Below are 15,206 nucleotides of genomic sequence, written 5' to 3'. Positions count from 1 at the left end.
ATGTCAGTCACCAGCTTCAAGTGTTCCCCCTTCTATTGCTACTTCGTGAAAACAAGTTATGGCCACCCTGCCTTTGGCTCGAAGGTGCGGTCATGAGCACATCCATGGGAATGCCTTATACAGTAAGCCTTTAAGGCTTTAACCTTATGACACAGATAATGGAATTAGAAAGCCTTTAAGGATTTAACCTTATGCCCTCGCTGATGACACAGATGATGGCACAATTTCCTTTGCAACACGTGAAAGCTGGATGATGACACAGAAAGCCTTCAAGGCTTTAGCCTTAACTTCATCAACCAAGTGCCAACTACTCACCAGGGTACCTCGAGCGGTAACCCGGCTTCAAGGGTAGTAAAATACCTCTCAAAACCTTACAAGCCCAACAACTTGTCTTGCTTCTCCCAACAAATTGTTAAGTACGAGTTTCAAACCCAGATAAAGATGCCATCACGGTACTGAAGACTACCTCCAAATCTTTGTCGGGACTGCAAGAATTGAAAAATGAGCCAACTCCGAATGTTGTCTCATGTTCAGGTAAACCCTTGAAGGGTCTTCGCGCATATGGTTCAATGACCTTCCTGGACGAAGCGTTCAGACCTTTGACGATCTTAGCAAAAGTTCCCTATAAAAACATAGGTATGTTAAGGACGCCACGATAATCTTCCAAATCAAACAACGTGATGATGAAAGTCTCGGAGACTTCATCGAAAGTTACAAGAAGGAAGGTTTAACTTACACCGATAAAAAGATTAGGGTCGCAGGGTTCATGAATGCTATAAATTCCAAATATCTCACAAGAGACTTCAATAAATGCCTGCCCAAAACCCTTGAAGAAACACTTAAAAGGGCTGAAGCCCACATTCGAGGAGAATAAGCTGTAGACATCAAAGAACAAAATAAAAGACTCTTAACTGGAGCTTCCAGTATGGCTCTTATGACAAACGGTTCAAAGGTTCGGATTCCAGAAGGCCTGAAGGCCGGAACCCTCCAAGCCAAGAAAAAACCATAAACTTTAAAGCCTTAACAAAGGCTACATAAGAGATCTTGGCAACCGAAGAGGTAAAACACAGCTTCCGCCCTCCTCAACCTTTGCCAAACAAAAGATTGGAATAATCAAGCCAGTATTGTGAGTTTCATGAATAGAAAGGTCACCATACCAATAATTGCTTCCAACCCAAAAAGAGGATCGAAAAAGCCGTCAACTCCAAACTGGCTCACTTGGTTAAAGGGGTCAAGGACAAAATGGTTGAAGAATAAAAGTAGGAAGTGAACATGGTCGACCTTGAAAACAAAGCTTTAACCCTCTCAACTGATGAAAAGCTTGAAACGCTTTAACCCTCTCAGCGACGATGAGCGTTCAAAGCTTCAACAGTCTGAATCCTCCAAAATCATGCTTGAGAAATGCTTTAACCCTCTCAGCTGATGAAAAGCTTGAAACACTTTAACCCTCTCAGCGACGATGAGCGTTCAAAGCTTCAACAGCCTGAATCCTCCATCGAAGGTATTGCAGACATACCTACCAAGCCTTTAGGCCAAATAACCCCTAACGTTTGTTCAGCGAAAGAACAAAGGGACGAACCGAACAACTCACTTTTGCGGTGATCAATATCCCTTCCAACTATAATATCGTCATAGGAAGGCCATGGCAAAGTGTGTTCGGAATGACAGTTTCAGTTGGCCAAGGCGCTGTGAAGTTTCTCATTGAAAAATGGATAACAACCCTTCAACCTACCGAAGAAGCTTTTGTGGTTGAAGGGGAAAGCTCAAGAAAGGACGAAGACGATGAACAAGGGTTAGACATAACCCAAAATATCCTCAACAGGGGATAAGGGTAAACACTAACCTTTCCAAAGAAACCATCTCATACCTTAAAAAGCTGCTCTTGCACTATGTCTTTGCTTGGTGCCCAGAAGATATGACCGGCATCCCTCGTAGCATTGTTGAAACATGAAGTTATGGATCCCACCTGATGTTAAGCCCATTATACAAAAGAAACGGAGTCAAGCCCCTAACAGAAGCCTTGTATAACGCCAAGAGATGGAAAAGCTTGTTCTAGCCGGAATCCTTCGAGAGGTCAAGTATCAATCATGGGTAGCCAATTCGGTAATGGTTCAAAAACCCGACAAGTCTGGGAGAATGTGTATCGATTTTAAAGACTTGAACAAAGCACGCCCAAAGTTGCTACCCGCTACCCGAGATAGACCTCAAGGATAACTCGCTCACAGGCTTCCCATTCAAGTGTTTTCTTGACGCCTAAAAGGGTTACCATCAGATCCTAATAATGAAAAAAAAAGATGAAGAAAAAACCACATTTCACACTGATGAAGGTATATCTTGCTACCAAAAAATATCTTTTGGTTTAATAAATGCATGTGCCACTTATCAACGTCTGGTTAACAAAGCGTTTGCCAGATAAATCGGCAAAAACATTAAAGCTTATTTTGACGATTTGGTGATCAAGAGCAAAACGGAATACCAAATGCTCGATAACATACAAGAAACCTTCCAAAACTCGAGAAAGATCAAGATGAGGTTTAATCCAATCAAGTGCTCGTTTGTAGGGCATATCATTGGGAAACAAAGCATAAAAGCTAACCCTCAAGGGATATGCTAACAAGAAAGGCTTTCGATGGAAAGCTTACAGCTTTGAAGCGTTTTACCTCAAAAGGAAGCCTTCAACCAAATGAAGCAACACTTGGCTTCACTCCCAACCATTTCAGCTTCGGAAAAAGGAGGAACGATCTCTGTCCACCTTTCGATCGCTGAAAAAACCATAAGTACGACTCTAATCATTGAACGAAATAAAGTTCAGATACCCATTGACTTTTTCAAAACTTCAAAATTAGCTGAAATCAAATATTCTTCTTCGAAAAAACTTGCTCTAGCCCTAGTCCAAACGGCTAGAAGGCTTCGAAGGTACTTTCAGTCACACCAGATACATGTGGTCACTGACTAATCTATTAAGAATGTGCTTAAAAAATCACCTATGTCCCGAAAAAAGCTGTCAAAGCCCACGTCTCAGCTGACTTCATCATAGAAGTCCCTAAAAAAGTCACAACGGAAGTCAATACAACCTCCACTGAACCCTCTGACCCCCATACCTGGAAGCTCTTTACCGACGAAGCTTCAACCATTGAAGGGTCAGGAGCAGGGCTAGTTCTAATTGATCCTAATGAATTGGAATTCACGTATGCCCTTCGTCTTGAATTTCAGACTACAAACAACAAAGCTGAGTATGAAGCATTGATTGCTGGGCTCAATCTTGCAAAAATATGGGTGTCAAAAGGCTTCAAGTCTTCACAGACTCGTTGCTTGTTTCAAACCAAATAGGTGACAACTACACAGCCAAAGAAATAGGGGTTCAAAAGCTTCAAGTCCTCACAAACTCTCTCAAGCCAAGACAATAACAGCTACCTAGCAAAAGAACCCAACATGAATAAATACTGAGAGAAATCAATGAACGCATTTCAAACGTGTACCATCAAATAAATTCCAAGATCTCAAAACAAGAGAGTTGATGCACTAAGCAAGCTTGCATCTCTTACGTTTACCCACCTCACCAAGAAGGTACTAGTTGGGGTATTAAAAACCTCATCCATCCAAAAACTTGAGGTTCAAGATGTGATCACTAAAAAAGGGCCAAATTGGATGACTCCCATTGAAAGGTTCCTCAAAATGGTGAATTACCTAATGACCAGACCGAGGCTAAAAGGGTTCGCATCAAGTCAAGGCAATATGTGTTACAAGGAGATATCCTTTACAAAAAGGATACCTTGCACCACTACTTCGATGCGTTGGCCCAAAACAAAGCCAATATCTGATCAAAGAGGTTCACGAGGGGATATGTGGAGCTCATTGTGGCCCAAAATCGGTAGTGTCAAAGTTGATGAACCTCGAACACTTTTGGCCTTCCATGCATCGAGATACCTCCGAACAACTGCGAAAATGTGAAGCTTGACAGTTACATGCTCCGGTACCTAAAAGAACTAAACATGACCCCGTTCCCACCACCTCGACTTGGCCATTTAGTAAGTGGAGAATGGACATTGTTGGACCATTCCCACCAGCCAAAGGAGGAGTCAAGTTCTTATTGTTAGCCGTGGGCTACTTCACCAAGTGGTCAAAAGTAAAACTATTGGCAAAAATATCAGGGAAACAGGTCATTGATTTCGTTTACGAAAACATAATCTGTCGTTTTGGGCTCCAGGGGTACTAGTCACGGATAACGGGAAGTAGTTTGCCGAGAAGCCTTCTAGCTCCTGGTGTAAGGAGTTCAGAATAACCAAGGTATTCAGCTCGGTAGCTCACCCACAATCTAATGGCCAAGTTAATAGGATAAACAACAACATTGTTGAAAGGATTAAATCTCGATTGGAAAGATACAATAACAACTGGCTCGAATAGCTTCCCAATGTGCTATTGGAAATTCGAACAACCAAGAAAACGAGCCACAAGAAAACACCCTACAGCTAGTGTTTGGATCAGAGGCTGTAATCCTAGCTGAAATCGGAGTAACAACACAAAGAACATTTAACATCGACCTCGAGCCAAATAAGAAAGAGACGATGTTGAATTTGGAACAACTCGAATAGGCTCGTGATTAAGCAGCCATACAAAAAGCAAGGTACAAGCAAAACATGGAATTTCATTACAATACACGGGTGAAGCATGAACACTTCAAGCCTGGGGACCTTGTGCTTCGAAATAATGAGGCCTGCAAGAAAGAAAGCCAAGGAAAGCTCGGCCCTAAGTAGGAAGGGCCATACACTATCCTTAAAGCCCACAAAGGGGGATCATACAAGCTGGCAGGTCCGCAAGGCAAAAAGCTTCCCCGCCATTGGAATGGCAAAAACCTTAAAAGGTTCTACGTTTAACCAAAATGTGTTACAAATAGTTCCCAAAAGTTGTTATATTCCCCTAGTAATCAAATTACTTTGAAATGAATGAACGATGGATCAAAATTTGTCTTTCTATCCTATAATCAGGTTGAGAACCTAGCAAGAAACTCCATGGTAAGGGCCATGTAAGGGGATGAGCTCCAAGGCCACATCGCTCAATAGGTTCAAGGGTTGAATGGACCTATATAAGGGGTGAGTTCCTAAATCAATACTACTCCATGAGATTCATAGAAATTTTAAAAATCATGTCTCATAGACGGGTTTGAACAGCCTACACCAAATGTTCCTTAAGCCCTAACATTGGCTTACGAACCAAAAATACTCTAAGTGAATGTCATACATAGGATAGAGGTTGTATCTTCTTGTTAAAAATATCCTAAGGCTAAGTGACTGAAGCACTGAACCCTTTAAGGTATAAATAACATAAGATGCACCACCCAAAACAAAGACAACATGCAAAACAAACGAAAACGCAAGGGAATAAATAGAACAACATAGCAAGATAAGTTAAAGATAGCAAGTGCCATACTTGCCATCAAACATAAAACATGGTCCACAAGCCTTCAAGGCTTTAACCACCAAGGGATCTAGACGGTTCCTTTAAAACAAAAAGATGTTTAAGCAAACAACCCATAACATTGTTCGACATGCTAAGAAAGCTATGAATTAAAGTTTCTTCTTCGTATGGCAACGTTAGAAATGATAGACTTTGCTGCATCACCTTTATTCGAAACCCCATCATCTTGGGAGTTTTTAGCCTTCCTCTTTTTCCTCCCTATGACACCCGTTGTCTCGGAGGCTTCAAGGCTTGAACCCTTTGAGCCCTTACCACCTTCAAAACATGTTTCTTCGCTATCTCCGGAGCAAGAACGTTTCTTCGAAAGGGACTTCAACAATTCGTTACAAACAACCACATTAAGGCCCTGGGGTTTTAGCTCCTGCAAAACAGGCAAAGGTTTACCAAAACACTCGGAGACTTCACCCACAAAAGAGTAAATCAAATGCTCTATCTTAAAAATTGTTCCCATAATACTTTGAAGGCTTTGTGTTGAAAAACAGAAGATTTTTTCTAAGGCTTCCTAGGTTCACAAATATTTGTAACCAGCAAACAAACCTTGGTGTCTCCCATGAGCAAGAAGCTCGATGTACACATCACCCAAGACTTTTTTGAACTTTGACGAATGGAGAAGATAAGTAACCACTTGCTGGAATCCATCCTCAATGAGCCATTTATTATCACCAGTTTCCTGGGCAAATGAAGCCTTTAACCCTTCTTTCTCCTCTAAGAAGGCTCTTTTTCTGAACCTCCAAGGCAGCCTTATCGACCCTGACTTAAACCTTGTCAGCCTCCAAGCGTTTTTCCAACTCAACCATATCAGTCTTGTGCGGGAAGAAAACTCCTCAAATCTTCAAACAGCAATGCTTTCTCCTTCTCAGTGTAGCCCTCAGTTTCTTTCAAAGCAACCACTGAAGCTTTCATCTAATCCCTCTTCTTCGAAAAGACTTCATATCCTTGCATCCTTTTCGAAATCGGGATACACCCTTTAGAAGCAAGGCAGCAAGTTTACAAGCACCCATCATCATTTTCGAAATCATTAGTTCATCATCCATACACGAGCAAGAACCTTGAACAGTAGGAGGAGCAAAATGGGTAAGAACATCCTCACAAACGGATGAATACTTGAAGCCGTCACCAACTGTGACCTTCCAATCCGGCACATAAACCTCTTCGGGATTAACATTGGTGGAACCTTCACCACCTTTCCCGGAACCCTTCAAGCTTACAACCTTCTTACCCGCTGCTTTACTCTCCTTACCAATCACCAAGGGCAACTCCTTATCTTTTTTTATTATGTTCTCTCAACCCCAACTTCCAAGTCGTCCGAAGCCTCTATATCATCACTCGGTTGCACTGGCTCGGAGGCCGATAGTTGGTTAGCTCTCTTTAACATACGTCGAGTTAAACAATGGGTAGAAGCCTTGGAAGCACCGACCCTAGTAAAGCCTTTGACATTTGGAAGGTTCACATAACCTAAACCCTCGAACCTATGTTCAGCACCTCTGGCAACAGCATCTTCACCGGGGGTGGCCTCAGCATCCCCAAACACAACATCAGAGGTATCATCACTCTTGATAAAGCATAAGGCAAAACATCATACCCTGATCATACCTCATGATCCGGCCTGTCCCACAAGGTGCTCACACCCATCAACACCAAAAGGTGTTCAGGAAAGGGACGAAGCCTTGAAGGACACTTCCTAATGGCTTTTAAACAATCTAGTTCAGACTCAAATGGCTTAAGCTTGTTTAACATAACATCAGGGTGCCTCCAAACAAGCTTGAAAAAAACAATGGACTCAGAAATCCAGAAAATTCGGTCCTTCCAAGAACAAACGGTAGTAACCATTAAGGAAGTCAAACAAACATCAACTTGGGATGTCTCAAACGTGACCCAATCATCGTTCTTGGTCAACCGTAAGAAACATCGAAACAACAATGATGGGTCATACGATATCACAAGACCTCAAAGTGTAAAGTCCCAGCAAGACCTTGAGGACGTAACTAACCAAGCGACACACAATAATACTCTAAAATATTCAGAACAAAGACCAAAAACGAATGACACAAGTTGGAAAACTCGAAATGACAGCAATAAAGAGCAATCGAACCAGCGGGACACTGATCGATCGATTTATCTAAAACCCGGAGCCACCGGATTAAACTTTAGATCGATGCCCCATTATTTACAAAAAGCCTCAACTTCCTATCTAGTGAGACAAGAATAACTCACATACAGATCTTTGCTAGCACCCAGGAGAGGCGATCAAAAGTGAAAAGAAAGTGAAGTATAGGCAGTTATTATTACGCAAAAGGAAAAAAAAAAACTGCCATCCATCACATTAACTGTCATTTCAAAATTCAAATCCAAAAAACTTAGACGCCTGATAACCTTTCAAGCCTTGAAGCCTTGAAGCAATAAAAATCGTGTACAAAAGTCAGAAGCATTTGAGCTTACACCCCAAATACCTCTGACTTGGGGGGCTGATGACGGGGGTAGCTCAAACCTTAATAAACTGATTAGAGACACAACAGCTTAAAAGGTTAAAAGGTTAAAAGGTTCGGAAATGGTCCAACGGTCATGAACAGTAAAAAGGACAAGCAAAGTGTCCGGTCACATCAACACTTAACGTGTGAAACCTTGTGCCCAGCCGCAACCAGAACATGTGGGAGAGCACACCCTTTTGTCCGCAGGTCCAAACCCTTCAACCCCCAAAATGGGCAAACCCCTCACTGCAAGCACAGATTCACTAGTCATGGGTTTCTCCTTTGAGAAACACCTTCCCCTATAAAATGCAGGCCATTCCACCATGCCATTCACTCCAGGATCAGCAGATGTCACTCTAACTCTCTGATTCTCCTTCTCCCTCTTGAGAACTAGTTTCATGCTTGCTTCTCTTCTTCACACTAAATAATTCATCTTCTCCAACGATCGCTTTCTGGGCTGATTTCTAATCAACTCAAGATCTAAGGAAGATAAAAACAATACTAGTGAATCTCTCTCCACGTCTTGCAAACGTGGGGGGACCCCACGACCTGCGTTAGGCTAATCGAACCCCTGAACCCTTTTACCCCAGAGATATCGCTACAGGCCTTGGTCTTGTATTTGTTGTATCAACACCACCCTGCCATTTAAATCCCTAAAATATTATCCACAATTCATTTTTAACCGATTGAATCTAGACACAACTTTTACAAAATCTTTTAACATACATGCCACAACCGAGAGGTAATTCTGAACTTTTTTTAATAATAGCATTTCTCATAACATTATTGTTGGAAATAGACAAACCATCCCGATTACTAGACAAGACAATAAACACCTACCACCACTCTTTCCACCCTTCAAATTAAACATCTTTTATGCTCCTAAACTTATAAAAAATCTTATATCCGTGCGTTAGCTTACAACCGAGAACTCCATTTCAATCGAATTTGATCACTTTGGTTTTCTTGTGAAAGATCTCAAGACACAGATCCCTATCCTGCGGTGCTATAGCTACAGTGACTTATATCCACTTCTTCCACGACCATCCTTGCAACAACAATCACCCGCAACATTTGTTGTTTTATCTATACAACTTTGGCACCAACGTCTCGGCCACCCAGGACACTCTTTAAAAACTTCAAGTTGTATTGATTATGGCTTTTTGATAAACATGTTTGTCAATCTTGTGTTTTTGGAAAAAAATTACTCGTTTTCCTTTTAATTCTTTAAATAATAGTACTTTTTTTTTATCATTTGACATAATACATAGTAACCTTTGGACCTTCCCAATTGTTAGCGCTGGGGTTATGGGTACTATATCTTTTTCCTAGATGATCATACCAATTTTTTATGTGTCACACCTTAGCCCAAGGAGGAAACGCGACGTGCAATCACGGAAGGTTTTCAAGCATTCGATTAGCAAACGTCTACATGATTAAAAATAAACCAACGATACCAAATATATTGTTTAAAAAGTTTACAAAACCATAGTATTTGAGTTATCATACATTGCCCAAATTAGCATCATTTATCTCAAAAATATCTAGACAAAGTTATTGTTTATAAAACAAGGCTTTGACCAATATATCCCGTACGTGGGTGGGAAATACAAGGCAAACCCTCCAAAAGTGGCATCGTCATATGCATCCTATTTGTTGACCTTCACGCCATGAGACGCTGCTTACTTCCCTGAAATAGATGTTTAAAAACGGCAACATATTGTTGGCGAGTTCACAGGTTTTTGTAACAAATGAATTTTTAAAACATTTGATAAAACCGGTATGCATAGTTTTAATGAAATCTGATCAAATTAATGTCTAGCTAGAACACTAACGTATGCGCTCACATAAAGTTCGTAACCAAACCTACCACATGTTTAACACGCTACCAATTAAGGTGACGCAAACGCAAAGTATGGATACGATTGCACTCCCACAGGGTCACGACCAACCAGGAGCGGGGCGTGTAAACCCGATAGATCTATCCGACTATTTCGCGGTCAATGAAGACTAATGGTTACGGAACTAGATTCAAACTAGACTTAAACTGGATTAATGCCGCGGAGGCTATCCGAGCTCAACTTGGTACTACAAAGGCTTCCCGAACGAGGTGATTCAGTGATCGTTATGATGTTTGGATTTCTGTTCGTTAGATTCTAGGCGAGTTTGACTGAGCCAAAGTAGCCGAATGAGGTAGTCAGATTGCTGAAGTGTATTTGATTGAAATTCGACTTTCGGCTATTTCTTGGTGTTCGTATGTATTGGAGAATTCAACAATTTTTGTAAACAAAATTGGATGCTTGTTTGCCACGATCATGTAAACAAAGTTTGAATGATTAAGGCCCATTTGTAGCAAAGTTTGAATGATATGTGTAAATTCATATACATGCTCTTAAAAGGTTGTGTTTTGCATGTTTTTAATGCTCTTAATATTCATGTGTTTTGGTTCTTTTGAATAAACCCTTGTATTGTTTGAAAAACTAGATAAATAAGCCATGTGTGTGAATATATTTTGTGGTTCAGTATAAAATAACACACCATGATTTTTTTTTTTTCTGAAACAGTAGGTGAGGGTTAGGTTTGATTTGTTAGTTTGAAAAAATCACTTTTAAAAGTGATCAGTTTATGAAAGAGTCCAACATATATCCATGTTTGCACATGTTTAAAGTTGTAAATGATAAAGCAGATATATTTATAGGATAAAGAAATGTAAATATGTTCTTTCAGTAACAATATGAAGTATTGAAGTTCATGCGTGAACTTTTATTTAATATTAGTTTTTTAAATATCATGTAAGTGGTTTTTATTTAATATTAGTTTTTATTTAATCAGGTTCTCAAACAAACACTACTAAATATGAGTTGGTGATACATACCGGAGCTGTTATCTCGGTTGTTCAGTACTTTCGTGATAATAAAACAAGCAGGCATTGATTTTGCCAAGATTGAAGGAAAGAATCTGACCTTAAGCGTTGTGGATTCTCAGCGTTATTCGAATGTAAGTGGATCGAGTGATACGCTTATCTATTATGGTCAAGGTGGGCATGGTTTGTTCGGGAGTAAATCACCACCCAAAGATCAACAACTTGTGAGTGGGAATATGGCTATGAAGAATAGTATGGATAAGAAATCACCGGTTCGGGTGATAAGGAAAGTTTCCTCGTTGAAATCGAAGAAAAGATTAACTAGCAGAAGACGTGTTGGGTTTTTCTGCTAGTTATTCGGAATGTTTCGAATCATCACAAAAGACGTGTCGGGTTCTGCTAGTTATTCGGAATGTTTCGAATCATAACAGAAGACGGATGCGGTTTGCATATTCAATCTTCATTGCTTCATTAAAATTACAACACACGATAAAATGCTTGGAAAATTGCATCAACTCTCCTATATCAACATACTCTTCTCCAGATGCTTAGTTGTTATGAATGACAACTTGAGGGGTCTAGTTAACTTTCAGATTCAGATTCAGGAAGCAGATGATTTGTCAAAAAACATGGTCAACGTAGTAAAATGTGAGCTTTTACACCAACCATATCGAGATACTTTGTGTTAGTTGCTTCTCTTGTTAAGTTTCTGAACCAACCGAAATCCACAAATTCCAACAGTTTCTTCGTAGATTCCGTCCGGTTTCAAAGCCGGTTGAGGATTACGAGTGTTCTACACTCGTTCAAAGCCGGTTGATGATTACAAGGATCGTTCTAATAGATTAAAGAGAATAAACCATTTTTTACCAATTTTTACCCATATTATACGGGCCGTATAATATTATACGGCCCATATACAATCATCGTATACATTGTATACGACCGGTTAAATTTTTTTCACATGCTGTATATGGCCATATAATAGTACATGGCCCGTATTTAAAGGGTAAAAAATGATCTGGTATTTTTTTTCACATGGTTCATACGGGCCGTATAATAGTATACGGCCCGTATTCTTAGGGTAAAAAAATGGTTTATTCTCTTTAATCTATTAGAACGATCCAAAAAACGAAGAACAAAGTCAAATGTGATCAAACTTGGACTTCAGACGCAAATCTTGATTCAGATCTCTATTCGGTCATCTTTCCAAACTACAACACACGATAAGTTTACACTTTATATAGTGTGTGATTTGACCGGTTGTATTCAGTTATTTCTGTTGATGCACAAATTCCAACAAATCTTTCACTCCAGTACTTGAAACTTGAGCGCAGGAATCAATTCAAAACCCTCACCCTCTCCTGTCTCTCTCTCTTTCTCAAAATCAACCAGAAAACCAAAGGAAAAAGGGCAGATAATGGCTGATGGTTCTTCGTTGAGGAAACCAAACGTAGACGGAGATGATAGGCCTGGTAACCAGAAGAGAAAAAACCCCAGCAATGACGTCGACGATTATTTTGAAGCCGACGAGAGCGACGATTGTGAGATCAGGAAGCTCAACTTGAACGGACGATATGTATCTTCTATCATGCGACCGAGTAATCAATTGTATTTTTTTAGTTGCTTCTTTTGTTAAGTTTCTGAACCAACCGAAATCCTCAAATTCCAACAGTTTCTTCGTAGATTCCGTCCGGTTTCCAAACTCTTTCACTCAAAGTTAATATTCACTGTGGTGGTCTGGTGGATGCAAGCATAAAGTTAGAAAAAATACTCAAGAAGATTGAAGGGTACACAACTGAAGGTTCAGTGCACGAAAAGTTTCTTACGAACGATAGCTCAACTTGAACGAACGATATGTATCAGGAAGCTCAACTTGAACGGACGATATGTATCTTCTATCATGCGACGGACCCAATTCTTGCTCAACTCTTGTGGGCCCGTATCGAAATCAGGCGTTGGAAGGATTGTAGTAGTAGGACATTGGCACCAATGTGAAAATAATGAACGTATTATTGGCCATTATTCGACCGAGTAATCAGTTTTTCAGTACTTCCGAGATCTGAACCAACCGAAATCCACAAATTCCAACAAATTGCATCAGGAAGCTCAACTTGAACGGACGATATGTATCTTCTATCATGCGACATACCCAATTCTTGCAAGTTAAATCCTCAATCAATGTATACAGGTGCAAGAGAATGGCGAGTTATTTTAGTTATTTCTGTTGATCCACAAATTCCATCAGATTGTGTCTAATGCAAGGATCTTCGTGCATTGTTTAAATCAGAATCAGGTTCTCAAGACAAGGATCGTTCTAATAGATTAAAGAGAATAAACCATCGTTTCTTCATCTTCATCTTCAAGAACAATGATGAACAGATGATGTTTTTTTTTTCGCAGAACGTGGTGGATTGCGGTGGTTTGGGTCTAGGGTTGTCAGAGAGAGAAAAGGAGGGGGAGAGAGTCTGATACAATCATTTTTTACGCATAGTATACGATCTGTATAATAGTATACGGCCCGTATACACAGATCGTATACATTGTATACGAGCCGGTAGTTTTTTTAACTTTGTGTATGCGGGCCGTATAATTGTATACGACCCGTATTCTTATGGTAAAAATTGGTTTATTCTCTTTATTCTATTAGACCGATCCAAAAAACGAAAGGGATTTCGAGCAGTTGGTATTAAACCAATGATTTGTTGATGTATATAACAGAGTAACCCTCAATTGGACAACCGCAACCGTTTTAGTGCTTCTCAATCAGATATTATTTATTGAATCGTAACTGAAACAGTCGGAAAATAACTCAACCGAACCAACATAGTTGTTATTTCAATTATTTCTGTTGATCCAAAAATAATTCAAACATTCTAAACCCTACCTGGAAACAAACCAACAAAATCCTGATAGTGAAAAACATCAGCAACCATTTTTTCTTTTCCTTCAATTTCGAGAACATTCTCCCTGTGTATGTGCTTGTGTTATAGAAACCGGTGATGAATTTGTATACATAACTGAACGTTCATTACTGTTCTGAAATTGGAGAACCGTTGTGTATTTGCTTACTCTGGAATTGGAGAACCGTGGTTTATTTGAATCAGGTTCTCAAACAAACACTACTAAAGATGAGTAAATATTGAACCAACATTTCCTTCAAACATTCTAAACCCTACTTGGAAACCGCTGTATGTGATTGTGCTGTAGAAACCGGTGGTGAATTTGCGTACACAACTGAAGGTTCAGTGCACAAAAAGTTTCTTACGAAATGTACGTGACAAAACAAGGATGTTGGGAATTAAACGCATGTACGTGACAAAACAAGGATCGTTCTAATAGATTAAAGAGAATAAACCAAGTACAAAATCATCTGCTTTCTGAATCTGAATCTGAATGTTAACTTTGACTCATAAACCCTTAAATCCCAACATTTCTCTAAAAGAGCCTGTATTAGAAACCATCCTATGTCTTTTACCAACCGAAAAGGCAACAAGGACAAGTATTCTCTCTAGGGAATGGAGGTACAAGTGGACCAATATTCCAAGCCTTCGGTTTACTTTGTGTAATAGAACTTTCGAGCTAACATCTGACGTAGCAAGTACAAGGAAAAACATGGACATGAATGATTTACACTAAGTTTTGTTGCTGCGCCAGGGTCCAATACACGAGCTCACCCTTGTTGTGGATGATTACTGGGAAGATTACAATTGTTTCGAGTTTTGTCAGATAATACTTCATTTGTCGAGAAACCATACTGTCAAGAAACTAACATCTTTTAATACTTCATTTGTCGAGAAACCATACTGTCAAGAAACTAACATCTTTTAATACTTCATTTGTCAGATAATACTTCATTTGTCGAGAAACCATACTGTCAAGAAACTAACATATTCAGTTGTAAAGATCTCTACACAAACTCTTCTACATCTTTTAACCAATTCTCCATCACTTAAGACCTTGAAAGATTTGTTGAAATCGAAGAAAAGAGTAACTAGCAGAAGACGTGTCGGGTTCTTCCAACAAATTGTGTATGTGCTTTTGCTGTAGAAACCGGTGATGAATTTGTGTATCTGAATCAGGTTCTCTGCCTTAGATCGGTCATTCCTTGTGATACATGAACGTTGTATTCTTGTCTTTCAGAAGAGTTGGTATTGAACTAAGAATACTTCAAACATTCTAAACCCTACCTGGAAATAAACCAACAAAATCCTGATAGTCTTCTATGATGATTCGAAACATTCACGAACCACAATGGACTCAAACTCATACTACTCACCCTTCCATGAGGAAAACTTTTCCCGACGACTCAAGATAAAGTAGTTGGTTTGTGTTCATATCAGCGTTTTTATCACCCTGTGTGAGCATTGGAAGCCCGACCACTAGCAGAAGAACCCGATACG

The sequence above is a fragment of the Helianthus annuus genome, chromosome 8 (assembly GCF_002127325.2).
Source record: "Helianthus annuus cultivar XRQ/B chromosome 8, HanXRQr2.0-SUNRISE, whole genome shotgun sequence".
In the NCBI taxonomy this organism is placed as follows: Eukaryota; Viridiplantae; Streptophyta; class Magnoliopsida; order Asterales; family Asteraceae; genus Helianthus; species Helianthus annuus.
This window is presented reverse-complemented; position numbering follows the sequence as displayed.